Here is a 26938-nt window from a genome sequence, read left to right on the forward strand (position 1 = left end):
CAAAACAATGTTGTTTAACTTTTAAGTTGCAACTTCTTTAACTTTTGTTGAACAGAAGCACAGGGTGAGACTTTACATAAGATTAAGGCATATAGTTCTTATATAATCGTTGCCAAATAGGGTTTATACAGTATAACGACAAATTTTGTAAAAATAAATATTAAAAATACCACTTTTTCTAGTGAAAGCTTTAATTGCCTAATAACGATTCAGTAAATTTTTAGAGCTTTCAAAACGTCCCTTTTAAACATGTTGATTTTTAACCTATTTTAAAACCAACTTTTACATAATATATAATTTTACTTTCATCTTAAATGGTGATTTCTAAGACTATTAGGGACTATGTTATTAGCGAAGTATCTCTATTATCACGTCTGGTAATGTAAGTATGTTCTTTTAAAGCATTCTGTTTCATATGAACAACGTTGTCAAGACTCTACAAATTAATCTCTTTTTATATTATTTTTTAAAGTACTAATGACTTCGTCCATATCCTCTAGGGGCACATTTACTTGCGTGTTAGAAAAAACAAGGATGACAACATCCATAAAAGCGAAGCTCTAAAATCAGATGAAAGGACAAACGAATATTACCTCTTGCAGAGTGTCAGAAAGCATTACATTATTTTTTATGTCTAAGCCAAAATTTTATAAAATTTGTTGCAAAATTGCTTGAATTATGAAGATGCTTTGCTTATAATAGTGAAAATCACGAACGAAGATAAGTGTTCCTAATGGTATTTTCTTATGTCAGGCTTATGTAAGCTTTTAGTTAAGTATCCCTATGAAGTTTCTAAGTTATTGTTAAGTATTCCTAAATGTAGTAATGTTAAGTAAGATTTAGGGAAGCTTTAAGGTACCTTATGAAGTTTACTAGGGGTTCCTATTTTGTTCTTAGTTACATTAAGTTAGGTCAAGAAAAATCAGGTTTGATACACGAGTACCTTTTTGGTTATGTCTTAAAACAGCCAATTGTTTTTCTAACTAAAGATTTTAAAAAAAATATTTCTATCTTTTTTAAGTTTTTGAGCACGGTTCCGTGTAAATTCTGCCACATACATCCTATCTGTGTTATACATAATAGCAATTGACCATCTAAGGCCTCTTTAAAGATATTTTTTTATTTTCATAATTATAAAGAATGGTTACTTCAAAATATTTTTTATAGGGTGATTTTTTTAGTAGAAAATATGGTAAATAAACCTCCCCAATATATATAAAAAACACAAATCATATTTAAATATTGGAAATGGGCAGGTGTGCTAAACATTTGCAAATTATTTTTTTTCGTTAAAATGAATGAACAACAAAATAGATGTAATTATTTGATTCTACATTTAAAGAGCTATAATTCAAATTTTATTACAATGAGTACACTTTTAGTTATTTATAATGTTTCTTTTTTTCTATTTATGTAGACGAAAAAAACTTTACTCTAATTAAGACTTATCTTTCATATTTTTTAATTTTTTTTTTTAATTATTTAATTAGGGTTACATAAAATTACTTAGGTATACTTAACATATAAAAGGTATCTTATCTAGTTAAGTCAGGTAGAAAGCAAGTACAAATTCTCATTCAATCCAGGGAGGGAGGGATCATTGGGCTTTCTAAAATATTATATTAGTCCCCAAATTTGTATTATAACGTTTTCTTATTCAATAGCTTAATAACTTTTTGGACTTTTTTTCGAAATTTAATTGGTATGTTCATTAATCTTAATATCCAGCCGTTTCAACCACTAATTGTACAGTACAAGGACATCCAAGCCTTTTTTATATGGGGGGGAGGTAGATCAAAATTCAAAAATTTTGCCTAGGCATCCCAAAATTCAATTTGGGCGGGGTATCAATTTATCTACTATTGTCTTATCCCTTTAGATCCCTGATTTCATCTACATTTAACTGATTGATATATTCATTTGTGTTCCTTCAGATGCGCTAAAATCCGTATACTAAAGTAGCAGGATGTTTGTTTGTCTGTGTGTCTGTCTGTGTGTCTGTACCAAAGGATCTCGCTAAACGCTGAACCGATCGGGTTCTCCTTAATATGTAGATTCTAATGGTTTCTGGGAAGGTTTATGACTATTTTGGGAGAGGGTACAACCAACCTCCCAAGAGAAATGACAAAAAATCGAAATATTTAAAATATATGGGAGACTTCATTGTAACATAAAGAGAATTATCGTAAAATAAAGAAGTAATGTAGAGACTTTAACAAATAAAAACATCTAAAGTGCCACTAGAGGCCTTTAGGGGCGTAGCTGCTATTTTAGAAATAAAGTAAAAGTGAAGGTAAATACAATGGTCATAAAAAAGAGATATAATCAAGGATGTTTAAAATATCTTGCTAGCTTCTGGAATGAATAGGTTTCTTTTCATGGAAGCTTCTTATATGCCATTAGTTATATTTAAAAAAAAGGAAACTTATTCTTGCTTTAAAAAACTTTTAAAGATACTAAAAACTGTTTTCATGCGTAGTTCTTAGTCCAGTCCTACACACACAGACAGACATACACCATATCTTTAGGCTACCCATCTAAAGATATTAGATTTATATGAATTGCTTCAAAATGTTTTGTACAGGATGATTTTTAAAAGCGAGGCTTTTCTATAATTAGGGTCGGTCCGTCCAAGATAGATAGCTTTTATTTGTTAATTTAGGCATGTTAGAATTGTCCTATTGATTTCAAACTTTGCATGATGATTCCTGTAGTAGTTAGGTACGATTTAGAAAGCATAGCAACTCTATAATCATCACCAGAATGTCCGTACGTCCATTTTAAACATGTTGATTTTTCTACTTTTTTAACAACAATTTTTTATGTGATCTAATTATCCCTTTGATCTGCTTTTTGGTATATTGATTCCTGGGACAACAAAGAACAATATTATAAGCAAAGCAACTCTATCAAGTCCTTAAAATGTAAGTATGTCCATAAACATTATTCTGTATCAAGCAGTTTTTCAACAAATTTACTTACAATTTTGCTTCGACTCGTATACATTTATATTCTGATTATTCAGTTCTGACACTATACAAGTGTTAATGTTTGTGATTTTTTCAAATTAATTTCGTTATTGGTATAAGCTGGTAATAAATAGCCCATTGTCCCCTCTTTCTCTATTAAAATAAAACATGTGATGTTTTATTAGCAATTTTCTTAGCACAGTAAAAAATGTTTTCAGTGTTCTCTTTTCCCTAAATCAACACTTCATAATAGATAGGCGAAGCATTGCCGTAAAAAAATGTAATCAAAAATATGTCATTTAAAGCTGTCATTCAAGATTTGAAGAAATAAAGGAACACCAATAAAGAAATTATCAAGTAAGAATTATTAAAAGGTATAATCTAGATACATACTCCCAAATTCAGCCAATAGGAATACAGGGGAGGATCAATCTACCATATATCAAGTCCTGTCTGTGTTATACTTAATAGCTACAACCCCTCTAAGCTTTAAAGTTGTTAGATTTATAAAGAAAGGTTAAAAAAAACGTTTTGTAGAGAGTGATTTCTTAGCTTGGTAAAGGCACCATGTAAAATATAGGTAAAACACATGACATATAATCAAATATTAGAAATAGGCAAGTGTTGAACCTATGATACTTTTTTGTTAAAATGTATGAACATCTATATAGATGTTAAAATTAAAATCTACAAAGAGCCACATGTTAACAAATTTTATATGTTTATTACAAAGAGTAGCTTTTAGTTCTATATGATCTATCCTTATAGTTTGTTTTTCTATTTTAGTAAAATTAAAAATAATCCACACAAAGTTTTGTTGAAAAAACATCAAATTGTCATCCTAAGAAAGAATTTTATTTCTTATTATTTTTAAAATTAGTTAAGGTACCTTTTTTTTGATAAGATACCCTAGGATTTTTGATGGAGAAGTGGATCAAAAGGGATGATTCATATAAGGTAGGGGCATCGAAAATAGGGAGGGGATTAAGCTACCTTTACATAAATAGTTAGGGATTCCTAAACCTTTCTTTGCAAAGAAAGCAGGTAGAAATTAATAGGGAAGCGTGGTGGGGGGGGGGGGGGGGGGGTTGATAAAGGTTACTTTCAAATTTATGTAAGCTTTTTTAGTACAACTTTAAGGTAGGCTTACATTAAAGTTAGCGATGCCTAAGGGTTCTTAATTCAAAAGAAAGCAGGTAGAGGTGGGAAGAGCTTTGACATCCAATGAATAGATATATAAGATCTAGATGGTCTATCTGGCACCAAATTCTGTCATACATATAGAGGTGTAAGACAAACCCTTTTGTTTATTTGTAACTGTATAAGTTTCATTTTGATAATTTCAGCAACAAAATGTTTAGATGATATAAATTTCTGAAATGCTTTTGATTATTTAGACGTATTTGTTTAAATTCAATAATTTGGGCAACAAAATTTTTAGATGATATATTTTTTCCTGATTCTTTAGCTTTAAATACTCTAGGAAGTAGTCCTATAGCCAAAAACCTGCTAAAAAGCACTCCAATTACCATGGATGTTTCCCTTAGAGCAATAAGAAATTAACCCTTACATATTGGGGGGGCTAAATTAGCCGCCCCCCTCTAGTTTTTTCAATGCCACTTGCCTTCATTACATCATGACTTTTTAAGTTTAGTAATTATACATTTTTATATAAGCCGGTGCTTTTATTAAGTAGTAGATGTAAAATTTTTCATAGAATTCAGTTATGCAATTTTTAAAATAATTAAGCTTGTTTTTTTAAAATTAAGTTGATCTTAAGGTACCAAAACGCAACAAATAAAAGGAAGAAAATGGGCATTATGAACAAAAATAGTAAGATCTTTAATTTGACACCTTACTTTTTGAATTTTGTCAGGTAATTATTGAAAAAATTGATTTTTTTAAACCCACGAGAATAAAAACTTTGAACTTAATTTTATCATTACACAGGTATAAAAAATATGGGTTTATATATACCTTTAGAATCAGAAAAATATTACGAATCCATTATAAGCAAAATTGAAAAAAAGTAAAAAAATAAAAAATGGCCTAATATATTATTTTGTACAAGCAACACTTTCTTCATCCCCTCTTTACCCCCTCTTTACCCCCTTCCCATTTTTATTCTCAAAATAAAAAATAAGATGGTTGCCTGTATAATATAACATAATATTTTTATATAATTCCTTTTATTGTAGTTTATATACTATAGTGTAAACTTTTTATTTCACTTTTGCTTAGAATGGATTTGTAATATTTTTCTCATTCTAACAGTATATATAACGCCTATTTCTTATGCCTGGGTAATGATAAAATTTTTTTTTCAAAGCAATTTTAGGAAGATAAACAACCATCCCTCCCCCCCCCCCCCCTTCCCCACATATTTTGACGTCCTCACTTTTGTACAAAAATCTGCACAATTTTTAACCAATAATATGGCCGAATTATTGCTACATTGTTTTCCTATTGGCTGCATTAGAAAATGTGTATCTAAATGTCCTATATCTATTCAATTAAGGCAGGTTCCTAAAATCTAAAATTTTAAAAATAACAATACTAATAAGATTGGGAACATAAATGTAATTACATAACAAATTTAATTGAGAGAATGCAACTTTGTACTTCTCTTTTTAAAAGCGAAGCTTTTCTATAATAAGGGTAAGTCCGTCCATCTGTATCTGATAGCTCATATTATTAATTTAGGCATATAAGAATTATCCTATCAATTTCAAATAATGTTTCCTGTAATAGTTAGATACGATTTAGCAACTCTATAATCGTTATCCAAATGCCCACATGTTAATTTTAAACATACTGATTTTTAAAACTTTTTTTATAAAAACTTTAATTATTTAGTTATCCTATTCATCTTGATCTTATATTTGAAATAATGATTCCTAAAAAATGTGTGTATGTCATTATCCTGCATTTAATCAATTTTACATTATAATTGTTTACAAATTTAGAGCTTCGCTTTTATTGATGTTGTCATTCTTGTTTAGCAACTCTCTAATAAGAAAGGAAAAATGCAAAGAGTACATCCAATATACAAATTCATGCAAATAGATTGTTAATTTTTTTCTGTTGTAGTAAAGTTAAATTTAATCTACAATATGTTTTGTTAAAAAAATGTATCAAATTGTCTAGCTAAGAAAGAATTTCATTCATTATTATTTAAATAAAATAAGGAAAGCCTTATTTATTCTTAGGGTATCCTATCTTTTACAGAAAAGATAGGAAGAGTTTTTATAAATCAGCTAAACAAATTAAGGGAGAAAAGAAATAAAATGCTATCTTTAAAGTAGCAAAAACTAGATTAAGATTAATGGGAAAAAAGGAAAAAAAACGTAAGATACAAATGTACAGCCTCAATCATGATAACTTTTAAACCCAAAATGAAGAACACTAAGGGGGGGGAGGTGGGGGGAGGATTGGCCTAGTGAGTGTTAACACAAAATTAAGGTACACTTATTGGGGGGAATCGGTTGAAAAGGGTAGATATAAACAATTGGGGGGAAAAGAGAAGCAGTAAGTAAAGTAAAAGAGAGAGGGGAAAAATACATTGGTGGTCCAGCCTTATAATGTCATGAGGAAAACTAATAAGAGTTATGACAACATCGTTTCCAATATCATTTTTAAGCATATTTTCATTTAATGTTGAAATTAAAATGAAGATAAAAGATAAAATAAATTGTTTTCAAATCAATCAGAACCTTTTCTATTAAAAGCAATTGAACCAAAATGGCTTTCTCAAATATTAAATTTCCCCTAAATGTTTCAGATGGACAGACATAAATTCATATTATATAGTAACTTTGCTAATAAAAATCTTTTAAATCCACGATATTAGTAGAAAAAGGTTTAAAATATTTTTTTAACAATTTAATATCAAAATTTTATAACAAAAGTTAATTAATCTTCTTTAAATTCTTTTAGTTTGGAAAGAGGTGCAACAACAATATGGTTTAGCACAGCAAAAATGGCCAGGCCTACTGATTTTGTCCATTCTTCAATTCCCTTGATTCCCCTCTTTTACTTTTTTCTCTTTGCCTTTATGAACTTTTAATCATACAAAGAGTTCATTTCTACAATTCTATTCTTACAAATAATGCAAAGAGAACTGTAATTTATTTATGAAATACTTTTTTTTAAATCCACGTTATTTTACATAAACAAATACATAAAGGATAAGTTAAGAAAGATTTTAAAATATTCCTATTTTTTATTGCAAGTTGATGTAATAAAGAAGGTTTAGTACAGGCTTATGTACACTTGTTTATGAGAGGTTTATGTAAGGCTAAAGTATGCCTTTCAAAATCTTTACTTAAGCTTGACATTACTAAATTTAAGGGTAGCCTATCTCCCCCAAACTAAAGTAAAGCTTAAGATACCCTTATTTTTAAAGGGTCCCTAATAAACCGTTTGTGATTAGCTCTAATATTGACCTAGGAATCATTATTTCAAAAATCTTTCCTAAATCGTGTGTAACTATTATAGGAATCATCATGAAAAATTTGAAATCGACAGGGCAATTCTAACATGTCTAAATAAACTAAAAGAGCTAACCGTTACAGAGGACTTACCTATCATAAATATAGAATATAAAATTGTAGTCCTGTAATTGTAATTTCTGATTCTGCGCAGTAGATATTACAAAACTTAGTATATGTTGATATTTGCGTATGATAATGTACTTATTGTTATAAATCTTATTATATTTCTAATACTTTTGCATCATGAATATATAAAAATATATAGTAGAATAGCAACTGATATATATTTACATGGATGTTGCACCCCACCCCCTCCCCTCCTACTAGATGAACGAACTAGCCAATAAATCAGATCTCCATATTAGTGTATTGTCCAAAATCGAAAGTTATAGGAGATGTACGGCTGAAAATCCAGGAAAATTCTCCCCCCCCCCCCTTAATGTCTCAGGGTTAAATGTATCTTTAGATAATATGAATTGTTTATTTATTAATTTCTTTTTAATTAATCTTAAGAAATAACGTCATAGAAAATTGTTATATAAATATTGTATCTATTGTCTTCAATATTAGGAATTAATTAATTTCTTCTAAATGATACTTGAGAACAAAACAAGTATGACAGACAACCAGAACACAGAGATTGTACATAAGTTTTAAAAAGTACAAGGGTAAATAATTACTACAGTACTGCTTCTAAACGTTTTGCTTCAAAATTCTGCTTTAAGATTCATTTTCAAACATATTTGAAAATTACAAATGACGTATAGAACAAAATCAATCCATGAATTAACCAACCATCCAAAACCTGTAAATTATGATCAAAGTTATACATTTGATAACGATTTTGTTAGTAATGAAAAGAAAGAAGAACCTATGTTTGGCAGTACCTAGTCAAACACAAAACCCTCACCTTATTCTTTACTTTAGGTTAGGTTATATTAGGTACAAGGTAGCCCTGCAGGTTTAGGGCATCGTAGGTACAAGCCTACAGGGATAAGAAATTTAATAATTTCTTTATTTCAAAATAGGATGGGGGGTCTGTGTTCAACTAGGCACTTTGAGTAAAACTAATCGATAATATTTGAAACATTTTAAGTGTCTCTAATAACTGTTCAACCTTATAAAAGGTTAGCTAAATGCATTTTTACATTTATATATTTTCATTTTTCCAATAACGATAGATAGATATGTTTCTATCCAACAGTAAAAAAAATAATCCAAAAACGTTTTGAAAAAGATAATTTTTATCGTAAATAGTAGAAAATATCATAGGAAAAATTAGGATAAGTCAACAATATTTACTCATACAATTTTAGGCCTATTTTATATTTGTATTTGTGTGTAAGTCTTACCTAAAAAGCATCGTTTGTTGCATCAGCCCTTTAAATGCACAATTTTTTTCTGCAAATCCCAATATTCATGGTAAAATTGCAGCTGTTGAAGTGCCATGATATTTTACTACCTTAACATTGAAAACAATCTTGACTACTTAGGTTTGTCAAAGTTTTCACTAAACCTCCACAACAATTTAGCTAATTTGGCTTTTATCATGTTGAAAAAGTTAGTTGTTTTATTGGAACTATATTTTTATTCCCGGAAAGTTGACCTAGGCCCACTTTTCATTCATTTATATTCAATCATTGCAATACTCTTGGTTAATTTGGTTAGTTATAAAATATTATCATTCTTATCAAGTCCTTAATTGACCGGGGAAGAGGGGCATAAACGACTCTACCCTTCATAAAAATGAGGTAGATGAGAGGAGAAGTGAAAAAAAAACACCTCTAAAAAAGAGATGGATAATTCCTCATTTTTATGACGTCATATGGCTGATTTTGAGACACTGTGTAAAGATACCTAAAATTGCTGTAACACAGTAAAATCTGCTTTTTTTCTTGCTTAACCCATTTATTCAAAAACCTTTCTGTATACCTTAGTGACCTAGTTAGATTCTATGGCATTATGTGCTTGCCAAGATGAATATATTTAAAAATCCGAATCCCACTTGCGTATAAAATCAAGTCCTTAAATTGTGGCTTGTTATCTTTTTTGCACAGAAAATGAGACAGAAAAGAACAATATTTTAGGGTTAAGAAGCACAACTATTATAATCTAAACAAGGATGACGACAAAGCTCAAAAATGGAAGGACAAACGGACATTAACTGTTGTATATTGTATATTATGAATAATCAAAATATAAATGAATAAGAGTCAAAGCAAAATTGTGAGTAAATTTGTTGAAAAACTTCTTGATACAGGATAATTTTTATGGACATACTTACATTTTTAGGACTTGATTATATAGTTGCTTTGCTAATGATATTTTACTTTGTTGTCCCAGGAATTAGTATACAAAAAATCAGAACAATCGGATAATTAGATCACAATAAAATTTGTTGTTAAAAAAGTAAATAAATCAACATGTTTAAAATGGACGTACGGACATTAAGGTAATGATTATAGAGTTGCTACGCTATCTAAATCGTACCTAACTACTACAAGAATCACAATGCAAATTTTTAAAACTATAGGACAATTCTAACATACCTAAATTAACGAAAAATGCTATGCGTCTCGGACGGACCTACCCTAATTATAGAAAAGCTTCGCTTGAAAAAAAACAATGAGAGCTATAACATGGAATAATAATATTTTTTGGAGCTGTAAAAAAAATAAAACTTTTGGGGAAAGCAAATATGGCTAAAAGAAAATCAATGAACAAGCATGAAAACAAGAATTATATAGTTTTCTAAAATATAAACGGACTAAAGCTGTTTATAGAATAGCTGTGTTACTTTAAAAATGACTTACTTGTGACGTTTGAAAGCACAGCACTGTAGAATATTCTGATAAAAATAAAACAATCATATTTTACCATTTTCATTGGTTTAACAAAAAGGAAAATGAACTTTCATCAAATATAATATTAAAAACCGTTGGACCAAAAGAATTTTTGCTAAATAAATTTTCACACTGTTTTTTTTCTGGGAAGATAATGTAAATCCAGCAAAATTTAATGTAAAAATGTTTCACTCCAAATATAAGTAATTCTTTATTTTCTTTGGTTGGATGATATAAAAGCATTAAGGATTGAATATGGTGTAATTAATTTTTTTCTAAATATTTGTTAATTTTCCTGGATAAGGGTGACTGTTGAAAATGTTATGCTCAGCCCTGAAATAAAATAATTTTAATTTGTGTATACTATGTTTACATATATGGTGAAAGGGTGAAATTTATCACAACACCCCCTCTCTGGCAAAAAAAGAACATATCACTGATTTCAGAAACGGCTAATTGTACTTAAATCAACTTATTTTTCTTTACAAAACAAATTGTTTAGCTTTCTCCAACATATTTTCTTGAATATTAATTAATGCCTATCAAAAACTAAACCCTTCTTATTTTTGAGTAATTTAAAAAAAGAAAGGGGATAGTTCTTTAACATACCTAACCCCTGCGGGGCTGCCTATTATTCCAAAAATGGGGGAATATGTGTATGACAAGACGAAATCACAAATAAAAATCTATTATTATTTCTTATTTTTACATATTTCCCTACCATAAGTACTATCTAAATATTTCATAATTGTACCGACTTAGCATAACCTGCTTGAAGATATTAATTTAACCAAAAAGAGGAGTTTTAAACTTTTTAATTAAATCTATCTAACTTAGGTAACATTTTGTAGGAACTGGTATTCTGATAAAATTATGTTACAAAAGAATTGCTGGTTTTCCTTTAAATATATATTCAAGCATAGGACCCAACCCCTTCTTTTTTTTAACAAATTGAAAAGTTGGATTTTCGTTTGATTGTTAACTACTTAAGGTTGGATTAAATTGGTACTTGGTAGCGGGGCGCAGTCTTGCAGCCATCCGCAGTGGTTAGGCATATGAATAAAACTTCCCCTTTTTATATAAGATTTCAGAATTTAGACAACAAAACAAAAAAAGTTAACAAAATACATTTTAAACCCTGGTTAAGTAACTTTATCTCAATAATAATAGAAACGCAAATTATTTGTTATTTTAACCCTACAGGATGCCATTTCCCCTCGTTCCTAGGCCAAACTGTATAACAAGGTATAACATTAAATATTTTTACAAGCATTATTTAAATAATTAGAAACAATTTGACTTTATAAGAGCATTCGATGTAAATTACCTAAAATTATATCTGGGATCTAAAGGGATAAGACAATGACCGAAAAATTTATGTACACAAAATTACTTTTCTGTTCAGTGGTTAAAATATTTGGACGCAATATAAATGAATCAACCAATCAGATTTTTTAAGAGTCCACAAGGTTGTTAAGCCATCGAATAAGTAAACTTTACAATAAGACTTTGAGGACTAGTGTAATAAACAGCCTAATGTCCCCTCCCACTTAACAACATATATTTATCATTTTAAACAAGAATTTAAATATCAATATGTATCGAAGCACAAAAAATCATGGATGGACACACGGACAAAATAATTTCAAGAGCAGATGTTCAATTGTCAACAATCATATATAGCAGCCGAGAAAATCGTGTTTCTCCTTAAAAGTTACTGACCAACGGACTGGCGGACAGAAGGACAGACAGACAGACAGGCAGGCAGACAGGCAGACGGACAGACAGGCAGACAGACGGACAGACAGACAGACATACAGACAAAGAGTATTATGCATACGAAAAATAAGATTGAAATTTATTATTATGTTTTTACTAAATAGCTATTCCTTAGTTTGGGTATACAAGGATTTATTACATATTGAGTGCAATAAAAACAAGGATGACAACATCCATAAAAATCGAATCTCTGAAACGGTAAGACAAAAGAACATTAATACTTGAAGAGTATCAGAACTGAATAATCAGAATATAAATGTATGTATAGTAAAGTTAAAAATCAACATGTTTAAAATGGACATACGGACATTCTGGTAATGGTTATAGAGTTGCTACACTTTCTAAATCGTACCTAACCACTACAGGAATCACCATTTAAAGTTTGGAATCGATAGGACAATTCTAACCTATTTAAATTAACGAATTGAGCTATCCGTCTGTGACGTACGGACGGACCAACCCTAATTATAGAAAAGCTTCGCTTTTAAAAAACGATTGATCTTGGTTAATCCAATAATATGTATAACTACGTTTAAAGAGCAGTTATCCTGCTATAAAGAGAATCTAACGTACCTTAACCTAATTAAAATAAATACGGGAAGTGGGATTGAAAAGTCCAATAGCTAATAAATGGGATATTATTGAAAGGTTATGAAATACCTTTCATTAAATTTTATTTTCCTTAATGAACAAAATTTTTACAAATTAACCTTAAATTTCAGTGTTGGAAAAATGATACAATTTTTGGCTAAAATTAGATATTAGATTTGGTAAAAATTAAACATGCAACAAATAGTATTCAGGGATCTAAAGGGATAAGACAATGGCCGATAATTTTATGTACATCCCCATTGATGAGACACAAAATCACCTCTTCTGTAGTTTAAAATTAGTGGTTTAAATGTTTGAACACTCAACTTAATAAATCAACCAATTAAAATTCAGTAAGAGTGCTCAAAGTTGTTGAGCCAGCATTAAAGAAAACTTTTTAATTAAACTTTGGGGACTAGTGTAATAAACAGCCCATTGTCCCCTCTCTCTCTGTATAGATTAGGATTGGCGGATCCCCTAGTAGCTAGCAGCGCAGCCTATATATCTATTATATTATCCTAATGGACGTAGAAAATACGTGGATATCATGACAGGGGGAAAATGTGGTCAATATAGCTTGCTGACATGGAACTCGTTTATTGGTCAGTTCATTCATCCAGTAGGAGGGGAGGGGATGACGTAAAGGGGGTGGAAGGGAAGAATCGTTATTTTATCCTTCTGCAAGTTTCACTGCTTTATTAGGGAAAATGGAAATCTGGTGTAAGATCCAAGTATTAATATATCCATTATTATCTAAGAAGATACTAAAAAACTTTGAATGCACTTCTTTATTTGAAGGGATAGTAGAACCTTTTAGCTGCAATTATTTCATTAAGAATGGGGCTAAAACTTTTTCTTTCATCTATTTATTGAAGGTGTTTGATAACCTCTACGAAAAATCATCTTATTCTATGTTTATTAGCAAAAACATTTGTTACATAAATATTTTTACACAGACTGAAAGAAAGTTTTATTGATGCCCATGAAGATTACTTTTTTTATGTTTTTTAACAGATTTTAATGTTTTAGAAAAATGTTCGAATAAAAATAAAAAATGTTCGAATTTTTGGAAAGATTAAGACCCAGAGTTATGTAGGGACAATGGACGATAAATTGATTTACATCTCCAATGTTTTAAAAAAAATGGACAGTGCTAGTGTGGTCTAATTAAACAAGATTTAATACCCAGAGTTTTTTTATAAGCCAACGAATGAGAAAATGTTATTATAAAACTTAGCAATATAATTTATAGTCTTTCAAATTCATAAAAAACTATTCAATATATTACTCTAACAATTGACCAGTAATGCTATGTGTATGTATATGTTTGTATTATTTTATAAAAATGATATATTACCAGAATTTATATTGTTGTATACTATATAATACACTCGTCAGCATAAAACAGAGAGATGGGGGACAATGGGCCGTTTATTATACTAGTCCCCAAAGTTTTATAATAATGTTTTCTTATTGGTTGGATTAACAACTTTGGGAACTTTAGTGAATTTCAATTGGTTGATTCATTAAGTTAAGTATTAAAACGTTTCAACCACTAATTTCAATCTACAGAAAGGGTAAATGCGTGTATCACCATTGGGAATTTATATCAATTTATCTGCCATTGTCTTATCCTTTTAGATCCCTGATAAAAACAGACTATTATGAGGAAAAACACAAACAAAAATAAATTCTCTATTATGTACAGTAATATAGAGATGCTTTTATGTAAAGAAATTTTACTAGAAAAGCGGATAATTTTGCTCTAAACTTTTTAGCCAGTTAAAAAACAAGGATGACAACATCCATAAAAGCGAAGCTTTGAAATGGTAGGACAAACGGACATTAACACTTGTATAGTGTCAGAACTGAATAATCAGAATATAAATAAATAAGAGACAAAGCAAAATTGTGAGTACACTTGTTGAAAAACTTCTTAATACTTCTTATTTTATAGAGTTGCTTTGCTTATAATATTGTATTTTATTGTTCCAGAAATCAGTATTCCAAAAATCAGATCAATCGGATAATTAGATCACATAAAAAATTGTTGTTAAAAAAGTAAAAAAATCAACATGTTTAAAATGGACGTACGGACATTCTGGTAATGATTATAGAGTTGCTACGCTTTCTAAATCGTACCCAACTACTACAGGAATCACCATGCAAATCGATAGGACAATTCTAACATGCCTAAATTACCCAAAAAAAGCTATCTGTCTCGGACGGACAGACCCTAATTATAGAAAAGCTTTGCTTTTAAAAATTTAGGGAAACTTTATACAGGTCCACGGTGGTTTTAGGATATTTTCTCCTTTCCTGTCACTAAGATTACAGATTACATTATATTGTGATATATTACATTGAAAATAGAAAAGATTTTTCTTTTAGGTTTTCGTATATAATAAAAGCTCGATTAAAAAAAATAGTGTAAATTATGCCCCAAAAAGTTTTATTCTGAAACCTTTTTGTATTAATTATACAAGGAGGTAGGGGAATATAGGGGTAATTTATTGTACATTGTACAACTCATTCTCAATCATAGGCAAGATTAATCTATTTCCAATGTCTACATCCCTGAAAGCTATCCAAACTTAACAACAGAGTCTTTATTCTTATTATTAATGGGAAAACTAAAAGTTATTTTTCTAATACTCCTAATATATCATCATTAATTGTAGTTTTTAGATGTTTTATTTTAATGAAAAATATTTAACTATAGCCCTAAAATAGCCTAAAACCTGCGAAGCCTTATCATAAATAAGGGTCATACAAGAAAATTGTATTTCAAATTCAAATCACATTTATGAAAGATTTTTTAATTTGTTGGAAGAAGTGAAAATTGCATGCCTTTTTTCAAATAAAAGTACGTCAACTTTTACGGGTCAGTGTAAAACCCAAAATGTGAGAAACAAAAACATAAAGACTGAAATTTTTAAGATTACTGTTTTGGAGGTCCCAGTGGCCATACAACTAACTAAAAATCATTTTTAAAAATTATTAATTGATGGAAGAAGTAAAAACTATATCCCTTTTTTTCAAAAAGACAAAATAAATCAATTTTAAATTACAGACAAAATGAATAACAAACAAACTGCCTTTGTATTATAGTTTTACTGTTAAAATTGGTAGGAAGGTTAGAACATTGGTAAAACTAAAACCAATATAAGATTAATCTTCTGAATATAGTGTTTTATTCTCTCTGAAAAACAATACCTTAATACATCAAACAATGGTTTCAATGTGGAACTTTCAATAGACTATACAAAAAAGTTCTGTGCTTAAAATTGTGTTTTTTATCGTATAAAATATGATCAATATTTTTTTTTTATTTTTTGTAAAAGCCTATAACTGCTTATTATAAAACATATTTTTTAATTCATTAGTAATAAGCGAAATGTTATTAAATTAAATTGTATTACACAAAAAAAAACACAAAACAATTAAGCAGAATGTTCAAACGAAACAAATTTGGATTAATTTAAATTATGAATTAGAGTTGATGTCAATATTTTCCTCTATAACTAATAATAAACAAAGAAAATTATCCCATATTAAGCAATAGAAAGCTAAACAAAGAATATTCCTAGGTTTTGATGATGTTAAAAAAAAACCTAAAGTTATGGCTGAAAAAAATGTTGTTAAAAATAATTTTGGAATTAACCTTTAATCTCTCTTTGGGCGAAGCCACTAGAATAATCTAAGGGTGTGAAACTACCAAAGGCAGATATACCTATGCAACACTAGATGATTAGATGTATGTAGAACCTGGTTATAATCTTCATTAAATGCTTAAGTAATTGTCTAGACATCTAGTTGTATCTGCAGTATAAGAACAATAGGACAATTACATCCAATAAAAGCATAATACTTATCTATCAGAATAGATATATTACTTTAATAGAGTGATTCTCGCAGCTGGCTAAAATAACGATCCACTATTATCCAATGCCCTATCTAATTGATGAACGAGCTGACCAATAAGCAACCTAAATTGACTTCAATATTTCCCATTCAAATATATCCACTTATTTTATATCCATCGTATTCTTTGCAACCCTCCTGTAACATTGATGATTTGGGGAAAATGGAATGATTTAAACAGATGGCTAAATCTTATGTATTTCCTTTGACTCAATGATCATAAACTTCTTAACTTACTTTGTCTGACCGTACATTCTGCTATATAGTTACACGTTGAAAATAAATTTTTGTTTGTTGGTATTTATATCAATAAATTCATAGTGAGTATGTCTGCTAATTATGATCCTAAGAATGACGTATAATTAAGCTTTTATAATTGCATTACATGTAGGAAAACTGAAAAGCATTGTATATTTAAATCTTGGAATAAATTATGCTCAGACAAACCAGAGATGGGTTTTTAATAAATGCTGCGTTTTTTCGACAATTTTTTAGACATTGATTGATTGAACGAAGACGATGGGAGAGTATACAACTTAAGAATTCAAAATTCAAATTTTTTTTTTTTTATTTTTCTTTTAAAATCTAAAATAAGAAATTGGGTTATTAAATTCGACTCTCTCCTCCTCAAATGCCCCTAGAGGCCTCTAGGGGCGTAGCCGCTAATATCTAATACAGCTCTAAAAATATGCATTAATAAATATGCAGCGAAAATGGATTTAAGTTGTATTAGACATTATCCAAATGGCTATAATAATAATTTTAAAATTTTGAATTCTTAAGTTGTATACTCTCCCATCGTCTTCGTTCAATCAATCGATGTCTAAAAAATTGTCGAAAAAACGCGGCATTTATTAAAAACCCATCTCAGAATTATTTTTCAAAACAACAAATGTTTTAACATCCTTTATTTATGTATGTTTGTTATCCATTAAAAGCTTGGTAATTGTTGGAACGAAAAAATTTTGGGTAAAGCTTATTATTATGTTTTTACAAAGAAAGTTTAAGTACCACAACAAAGCTTCGCTGAATAGCAACTAAATTCAGAGTTTTTTGCTATTTAATATTTTTATAGTTCCCATAAAAAAATAACATTAATTGCCCTACTACTGGTCAATTAAAATGGCCTGCCATTGCATATTTAGTCGGTTTAAAGGTACTACAATGAGTGTTTTTGCTATTTCAAACATTACTTCAATTCTACATTATAAAAACGCCTTTAAACAAATTGTTTGAATGCAAAGAGCAACGTTGCATATATGTGTTTAGTCTAAAGAAGGATATATCACTTGCAGAAAATCTATTCTGAATCAGCTTATAGTGCTTAATAAAAAATGACGTCATACAATTTAAATGACCATGAAATGGTAAAATGTATATACTGGTCTATCATTGGTCATTTGTATTGTCTGACGTCATTTTTTTATTTGGCACTACAAGCTGCTTCAACTATTCTCTATAATTTTCTTCTGCCTAAAAACAACTGCACTAATTAGGTTAGGTTTACTTTTAGATAACTTCATATCCCTCTGGGAACCAAAAAATATTCCACTATTGTTCGATTAGATGCAAAAAGTGATAATTATTTCATAGTGAATATTTATTGAAAATTATAATTCTCTTTATAAAAGGTTATCAAACATATTTGTAGAATTATAAAAGCTAATCACAAACGGTTTATTAGGGACCCCTTAAAAATAAGGGTATCTTTAGCCTTACTTTAGTTTAGGGGAGATAGTCTACCCTTAAATTTAGTAATTTCAAGCTTAGGTAAAGATTTTGATAGGAATACTTTAGCTTTACATAAATCTATCATATCAATATAAGGTGCTCTAAGTTGTCTTCCTTTGCCAGCCCCCCCTCCACATCTACCCTTTTCAAACGATTCCCCCCCAATGAATAGCCGCCATAACACTCACCATTCCCCTCCTCCCCCCGTCCCGTTCTTTCAATTGGGGTTATATAAGAAAATTTTCATTAGCAAAGTTTCATTAGACTTAGAGGCGTTAAAAATTATCATGAATGAGGCTGTATATTCTATTTTAAGTTTTCTACATTTTTTCCCTTAATCTTAATTTTGTTTTTACTAATTAATAGATTTTTTAGCTGATTAATAAAAACTCTTCCTATCTTTTAAGTAAAAGATTTAGGAATCCCTATCATAAACCCCTCTCCCTTTATGATGCCCCAGCCTTATAAATCCTCCCTTTTCATATAATTCTCCACCTAGGGTTACCTAAGGGTGTCGTTAATTAATTAAAAAAAAATAATGAATAAAATTGTTTCTTAGTTTAACAATTTGATATATTTTTTTAACAAAAAATTTTGTGGATTAAATTAAACTTTAATACAATAGAAAAAAATCTCATAGAATCATATAGAACTAAAAGCATACTCTTTGTAATAAGTTTTAAATATAACTCTTTGTAGAATTTAATTTTCACATTGCCATAGTTGTTCATTCAATTTAACAAAAAAGGATCAAAGATTCAGCACTTTTTCCATTTCAAATATTTGATTATGAGTCATGTGATTTATCTATATTTCATGTAGTGCCTGTATACCAAGCAAAGAAATCACTCTGTACAAAAAAAAATTAAAATCTTTCTTTATAAATCTTACATCTTTAAAGTTTAGAGAAGTAGCCGCAATTATGTATAACAAATATAGGATGTATGTCTGTGTGTGCATGGGAATTAAATAGAAACTTCATTTGAAACTAATTAAGGCCATAATATTTTTTTAATTCAAGCTAAAAGAACGATTTGCTGTTTTTAAAAATAACCAAAAAAATAATAAGGAAGTACAGCAGTACTACAGTATAATTAACCAATAGATATAATAGAACTAGTTGGTCAATCGGGATCCATAATTTGTGAGACCTAACCCTTAACAGTTGGGCCCCTTGCCGCACCTTTATCAGTAGTTCAATGCCCCCCCCCCCCCCATTATCTCAGCTCCTATTAAAGCTAGAGGGCTAAAAAAAATTGTGCATGTCCCCTGTTTGATAATGAATTTTCGCTTCCTCCACACTTTTATTCCACAACCTTTGTTTTTACATCCTTTTTTACTTAGGGGGGGGATCACAAAAAAAAACATAAAAAAAAACTTGGGACAAAATACTTTTTCTTATAAAATCTAAAATAAGATATTGGGTAATCAAATTTGACTCCCCCTCCTCAAGTGCCCCTAGAGGCCTCTAGGGTCATAGCCGCTAGTAAGAAATATAGGTATACAAGTCAATTTCAGGTTCCATGTATAATTCTGAAGGTCCTGATCCTCCAGGCATAGATGTCCAATAAATAAATACCCCCCCCCCCCAAAATAAAAAATCTCTAACAAAAAAATTTTTGGCACGCTTCCAGTGCATTTTTAGTACTAAATATTTAATAAAATTTAAATTACCCCCCAAAAAATTTTACCCCAGGAGTAAATTTGGGGGGGGGGGTTAAACAAAATTTACCCCTGCAAACAGATTTTAGTGGGGGTAATTACCCCCCCAAGCAAATTTTACCCCCAGGGTAAAAATTTTAAGGAGGTTAAAAAAAATTTGTGGCACGCTTTGCACGCCATTTTTTCCCCCTTAAAAAAATTTCCCCCCCCCCACAAAAAAAGCTTGGCCGCCCCGCTCCAGGTATCCAAAAATTTTTTTAAAACTCCTTTTTTGAAATGAAAGAAACAGAATTTTAAAAAAAATTTGTAGAGTGTTGTGCAAGGTCACCCAAACCCCAAAAAATTGAAAATTAAAGAAAAAAAAATTTGACAAGAAAAATCTTTTTAGTGGGTGTAGAAGGTCACCCCTTTTCCAAAAAAAAAAAAATTTGAAATTGAAGACAAAACATTTTTTAAGAGGGTAACCCCATCCCCAGAAAAATTAAAAGTGGAAGAAAAAAATATTTGTACCGGGGGGTGTGGGAAGTCACCCCATTTCATGGAAGAAAAATTTTAAAATGGAAGATAAAAAAATTTCAGATAAAATTTTTTTACGGGGGTGTGAGAGGTCACCTCACCCCCAAAAAATTTAAAAATAAAAGAATAGTTATTTCTCGTATCGTATTATAAACGGCTTTCCGCGGATATAGAATGTACAATTATAAGATTAAAACTAGTTTTTTTTAGCCCCGAGGTGCTGTAGGCACCGGTTAAAAAAACTGGTTTTAATCTTATGATTGTACATTTCTATATTCGTAGAAAACTGGATATAATACGATGCTAGACATAGTTTTTTAGTATGGATAAGAACCGGTTCCTATCCACCGGATTCGAATAAATACGGGAAAAAAAAATTAAAAAATTGAAAATGGAAGATAATTTTTTTTTTAATTTAAGGGGGTTTTGGAGGGTACTCAACCCCCAAAAAATATAAAATAAAAGAAAAGTATTTTAAAAAAAATTTAAGGTGGTGTTGGAGATCACCCACCCATGAAATAAAAAAGTTGAAAAATTAACAAAGGGGTTTGTCTTATAGGAACCCCTTTATATGTATAACAGAATTTGATGCCAGATAGACCATCTAGATCTTAAATATCTATTCATTGGTTGTCAAAGGTGTTTTAAAACAAGTTAGAGAAGAAAGAAAAATTACCTGCTTTCTCATACATTTAAGAATACCTTAATTTATATAGGTGTCCCTAACTTTTAATGTAAGCCTACCTTAAAGTTTTACTAAAAACCTTACATAAGTTTCCTAAGTAACCCTTATCAACCCCCCCCCCCTTCCCCTCTCTTCTCTCCTCTACCTGCTTTCTTTCCAATTAAGTACCCTTTAGCTATACCTAACTCTTTATGTAAAGCTAGTCTAATCCCCTCCCCCTTTTCAATGCCCCTAACTCATATATCAACCCTTTTGATCCACTTCTCCAAAGCCTTACTTATAAAAAATAAAGGTTACCTTAATTAATTTTAAAAATAATAAGAATTAGAATTCTTTCATAAGCAGACAATTTGATGTCGACTTTGTGTGGATTATTTTTAATTTACTACAATAGAAAAAAATTATAAGGCAAGATCTTATAGAAATAAAAGCTACTCTTTGTAATAAACATATCAAATTTGATAATATGTGACTCTTTGTAGATTTTAATTTTAACATCTATAAAGATGTTCATTCATTTTAACAAAAAAGTACACTTGCTTATTTCTAATATTCGATTATGTGTCATGTGTGTTTACCTATATTTTTCACATGGTGCCTATTAGTGTTGGGCCGGATATCCGGTGTGGCCGGATATCCGGCCGGATATCCGGCAATTTTCAATATCCGGCCGGATACCGGATATTGAAACTATCCGGCCGGATATCCGGCTTTATAATTTTTTATACTTTACACCAAAAATATCTGCTTTTTAAAATCTTAAATGGCTATAATTTTCTTATTATTGAAGCTAGAAGAATATTTTTTCTGAATAAGTTTAACTTTATGTAAATTTATATAAGATTTCTGAAGAAATTTTTTTTTTACTACTTGAATATCTGGTAATTTGGCCGGTTATCCGGCCGGATATCCGGTAATTTGGCCGGATAACCGGATATTTGCCGGATATCCGGCGTTAGAAGCTATTCATTCCAGAAGCTAGCAAGATATTTTAAACATCCTTGATTATATCTCTTTTTTTATGACCATTGTATTTACCTTCACTTTTACTTTATTTCTAAAATAGTGGCTACGCCCCTAGAGGCCTCTAGTGGCACTTTAGATGTTTTTATTTGTTAAAGTCTCTACATTACTTCTTTATTTTACGATAATTCTCTTTATGTTACAATGAAGTCTCCCATATATTTTAAATATTTCGATTTTTTGTTATTTCTCTTGGGAGGTTGGTTGTACCCTCTCCCAAAATAGTCATAAACCTTCCCAGAAACCATGAGAATCTACATATTAAGGAGAACCCGATCGGTTCAGCGTTTAGCGAGATCCTTTGGTACAGACACACAGACAAACAAACATCCTGCTACTTTAGTATACGGATTTTAGCGCATATGAAGGAACACAAATGAATATATCAATCAGTTAAATGTAGATGAAATCAGGGATCTAAAGGGATAAGACAATAGTAGATAAATTGATACCCCGCCCAAATTGAATTTTGGGATGCCTAGGCAAATTTTTTGAATTTTGATCTCCCCCCCCCCCCATATAAAAAAAGCTTGGACGTCCTTGTCCTGTACAAATAGTGGTTGAAACGGCTGGATATTAAGATTAATGAACATACCAATTAAATTTCCAAAAAAAGTCCCAAAAGTTATTAAGCTATTGATTAAGAAAACGTTATAATACAAATTTGGGGACTAATGTAATATTTTAGAAAGCCCAATGACCCCTCCCTCCCTGGATTGAATGAGAATTTGTACTTGCTTTCTACCTGACTTAACTAGATAAGATACCTTTTATATGTTAAGTATACCTAATTAATTTTATGTAACCATAATTAAATAATTAAAAAATAAAATTAAAAAATATGAAAGATAAGTCTTAATTAGAGTAAAGTTTTTTTCGTCTACATAAATAGAAAAAAAGAAACATTATAAATAACTAAAAGTGTACTCATTGTAATAAAATTTGAATTGTAGCTCTTTAAATGTAGAATCAAATAATTACATCTATTTTGATGTTCATTCATTTTAACGAAAAAAAATAATTTGCAAATGTTTAGCACACCTGCCCATTTCCAATATTTGTATATGATTTGTGTTTTTTATATATATTGGGGAGGTTAATTTACCATATTTTCTACTAAAAAAATCACCCTATAAAAAAAATATTTTTAAGTAACCATTCTTTATAATTATGAAAATAAAAAAATATCTTTAAAGATGCCTTAGATGGTTAATTGCTATTATGTATAACACCAATAGGATGTATGTGGCGGATTTTACGAGGAACTGTGCTTAAAACCTTAAAAAGATAGTAATTATTTTTTTAAAAATTTAGTTGGAAAAACAATTGGCTGTTTTAAGACATAACCAAAAAGGTACTCGTGTATCAAACCTGCTTTTTCTTGACATAACTTAATGTAACTAAAAACAAAATAGGAACCCCTAGTAAACTTCATAAGGTACCTTAATGCTTCCCCAAGTCTTACTTGACATTACTACATTTAGGAATACTTAACAATAACTAAGAAACTCCAAAGGTATACTTAACTAAAAGCTTACATAAGCCTGACATAAGAAAATACCATTAGGGACACTTATCTTCGTTTGTGATTCTCACTATAAAGAATATTGTTAAATACTTACCTATAAGTGTAGAGTCTTGAGGGCTCAACATTTCCTCGAGAAAGTATTTGATGTCCTAGCTATCTAGTACTTGCTATCTTCTGACTATCCTGAAATTGATAATGTTTAATATGTTAACCTTCTTGTTTCTCTTTCTATCTATCTTATTTGATATCTTAAAATCTAAATAAAACATAAACAATATCTAAATTTCTAAATTCTGTACAGGTTATGTGTGTATGATCTTATGAAATTCTTTTGTCTCATAGGTCTATAAATAGATATACAGGGTGTTAATTGCAATTGCAAAATTTTCACATTTTGTCCCACCCTGTAAATATTTTAGTAAGAGTATGATTTCTGATCTCTCTATGATAATATACATGTACCACTCTGTAATATTTTTGTAAGAGTATGATTTCTGAACTCCCTATGATAATGTACATGAAGTACCCTGTAAATATTTTAGTAAAAGTATGATTTCTGAACTCTCTATGATAATATACATGTACCACCCTGTAAATATTTTAGTAAGAGTATGTATGATTTTTGATCTCTATATGATAATATACATGTACCACCCGGTAAATAATTTTGTAAGAGTATTATTTCTGATCTCTATATGACAATATACATGTACCACCCTGTAAATATTTTAGTAAGAGTATGATTTCTGAGCTCCCTATGTTGAGAGCATATGAAATAATGGCAAACATTTATCATCAAACTTCCTTTACCAGGGAAATATTGTAGAAAGAGTATGATTTCTGAGGTCCCTTGATAATATAAATGTATCACCCTGTAAATATTGTAGTAAGAGTTTGATTCCTGATCTCTCTATGTTGAGATAATATACATGTACCACCCTGTAAATATTTTAGTAAGAGTATGATTTCTGAACTCCCTCTGATAATATACATGTACCACCCTGTAAATATTTTAGTAAGAGTATGATTTCTGAGCTCCCTATGTTGAGAGCATATGAAATTATGGCAAACATTTATCATCAAACTTCCTTCGCCAGGGGAAAAGGTATAGCTACTCTAAAGATAAATCAATCTGTAATATTGTTAGTATGTCCTACTGACCAGTATTTTATGTGTAATCCTTATAATAAAGTAACAGGGTATCTATTTGTCTGTATGTACTGAAAGATTTTGTGAACCTCTGAACAAATAAGGTTCTACTTTACAGGGTAGCATCTCATAGGTACTGGGAAGGTTAATAATATTTTGGGGGAGGGTATAACCGCAGTCCCAAGATAAATCGCCCCTAAAAAAAATACTATCCTCCCCTCCCAAAAAAATGTAATATTAGATTAGGGCAATGTATGTTAAAACAATGTTCTTCTTTATATCTACCACCTACCAAAAGCAGAACTTCAAACCAATGAATTTGTGGTAGAATTTATTCATCTCCATTGTCCCTTATCCCTTGAACTTGAAAGTTGATATGAAATATGGTGTTGTAAGGAGAACTTCTCTTACACAAACTCTTCAGATGTAATTCTAGTTTTAATTTAGTCAGCATTTCATAAAAGAAAGTCAGCATTTAAAAAATATAATTACTGGTATAATCAATAAATCATGTAAGATGAAATTTTTAATATCTTACTCAATTAGACTGAAGGAGAACTGAAAGAATGTACTTACCTTCTAATGAACTAGCAGTTTTTTCCTTTGTCAAAACTTGTATTTTTGATTGAAATCATACATTTTTATCTTTTTTTTATGATATTTTTCTACTGTTATTTTTCTGAAAATATTATTATTTATAAAAGTTTTATATAACTAAAAATAGGTTTAAATACACACTGTTAATTAATCTGTTTGTGACAAAGGATCTCGCTAACAGTTAAACCCTTGAAAAATAGGGGATTGTTGACCCTTTCACACACCCCGAATTTTTATTTTTATTTTTTTTTATCTAAAATACAAAATTGTGATAGGGAATTCAAGTCACCCTTCCTCAAGTGCCCCTATAGGACTCTAGGGGCGTAGCCTCTATATTAAAATAGCATGATGATAATTTTATTAATTAAAATGTCATACCAGATTGATATTTAAATTATGACGTTTATTATGCATAAAAAATTAGATTTTAATCAATACTAATTTGAATTTATAACTTAATATAGTACTTTTTATCTTTCATATGGATAAAAAATAATTCAATACTTTAAACAAAGGATTTGAAAATATAGATACATTTTATTTGTTGAAATAAAATTGTTAAAAATAAGAGCAAAGGGAATGTATTGGCCCATTAACAGGTAAACTAATGTACAATTGGAATCTCTAAACAAATCATCAAGCAATCTAAAGGTTTGGTTGTCAGTAAAATTTTTGAAATATGACCAGCACAAGAAAAGCTCTGGGGGAACTTATACATTTATTTTTAGACTGTTTGAGGAATGTATTTTATTTCTTTTGTCTTACTATTTCTACATATATACTAGACTATAAAAGTTTTAAAGATTTTTAATCAATATAATAGATTTGAAATCTGCATAAAATTTTAAGGATTTTTTATAAAATTCGTTTTTTTATATAATTCTTTATTTAAAGGCGCAAATACGATTTAAGTTAATAAATTTTGACCAATAGGATAGCTGGATTGGAAACTACCTACGCTCTAATTGGTTGAATGATGTACGTCACTTAAGCTTCTCCAATCAGAGCGCAGATAGTTTTCAATCCACCAATCACAGATCTCAAAATTATTTAACTTAATTTGTATTTGCGCCTTTAAATAAAGAATTATATAAAAAACTAATTTTATAAAAAATCCTTAAAATTTTATGCAGATTTCAAATCTATTATATTCATTAAAAATCTTTAAAACTTTTATAGTCTAATATATACATCAATTTGGTTACATACAAATGTTCAAGGTCTAACAAATAGATAGCAGTTTCTTGAATCATATTATTACATGTGTATCACAATACAAATTATCTAGCTGCCATAAAAAAAAGACAGGTTTGAACACAATACCAATTCAGCCTGTTCATAGTTATATAATGGATTGGGACTTAAGCTGTGGTGCCAAATGGAGGTATATTAACTGTTAAAAGTTCCATGTATTACATGACTTTACACAAGTATGAACTGGGTGAATT

General features: G+C 29.6%; 2 long non-coding RNA genes across 2 annotated transcripts in view; both read right to left on the reverse strand.

The window, feature by feature from the left end:
* The window catches only part of LOC145324360 (uncharacterized), a 57149-nt gene extending 46836 nt beyond the window's left edge, over positions 1-10313 (reverse strand). Inside the window, exon 1 of the long non-coding RNA XR_013881259.1 lies at positions 10276-10313. This is a non-coding gene — a long non-coding RNA (uncharacterized LOC145324360). The remainder of the gene's footprint in view (positions 1-10275) is intronic.
* A 287-nt stretch (positions 10314-10600) lies between these two features.
* On the reverse strand, positions 10601-25574 carry LOC145324387 (uncharacterized). Its single transcript, XR_013881268.1, has 3 exons — positions 25470-25574; positions 23839-23927; positions 10601-10638 (listed from the first exon to the last, which is right to left on the reverse strand). It is a non-coding gene; the product is annotated as an uncharacterized LOC145324387 (long non-coding RNA).
* Positions 25575-26938: the final 1364 nt, after the last annotated feature.

The sequence above is a fragment of the Acartia tonsa genome, chromosome 7, assembly GCF_053477335.1.
Source record: "Acartia tonsa isolate MP-2025a chromosome 7, ASM5347733v1, whole genome shotgun sequence".
Taxonomy (NCBI): domain Eukaryota; kingdom Metazoa; phylum Arthropoda; class Copepoda; order Calanoida; family Acartiidae; genus Acartia; species Acartia tonsa.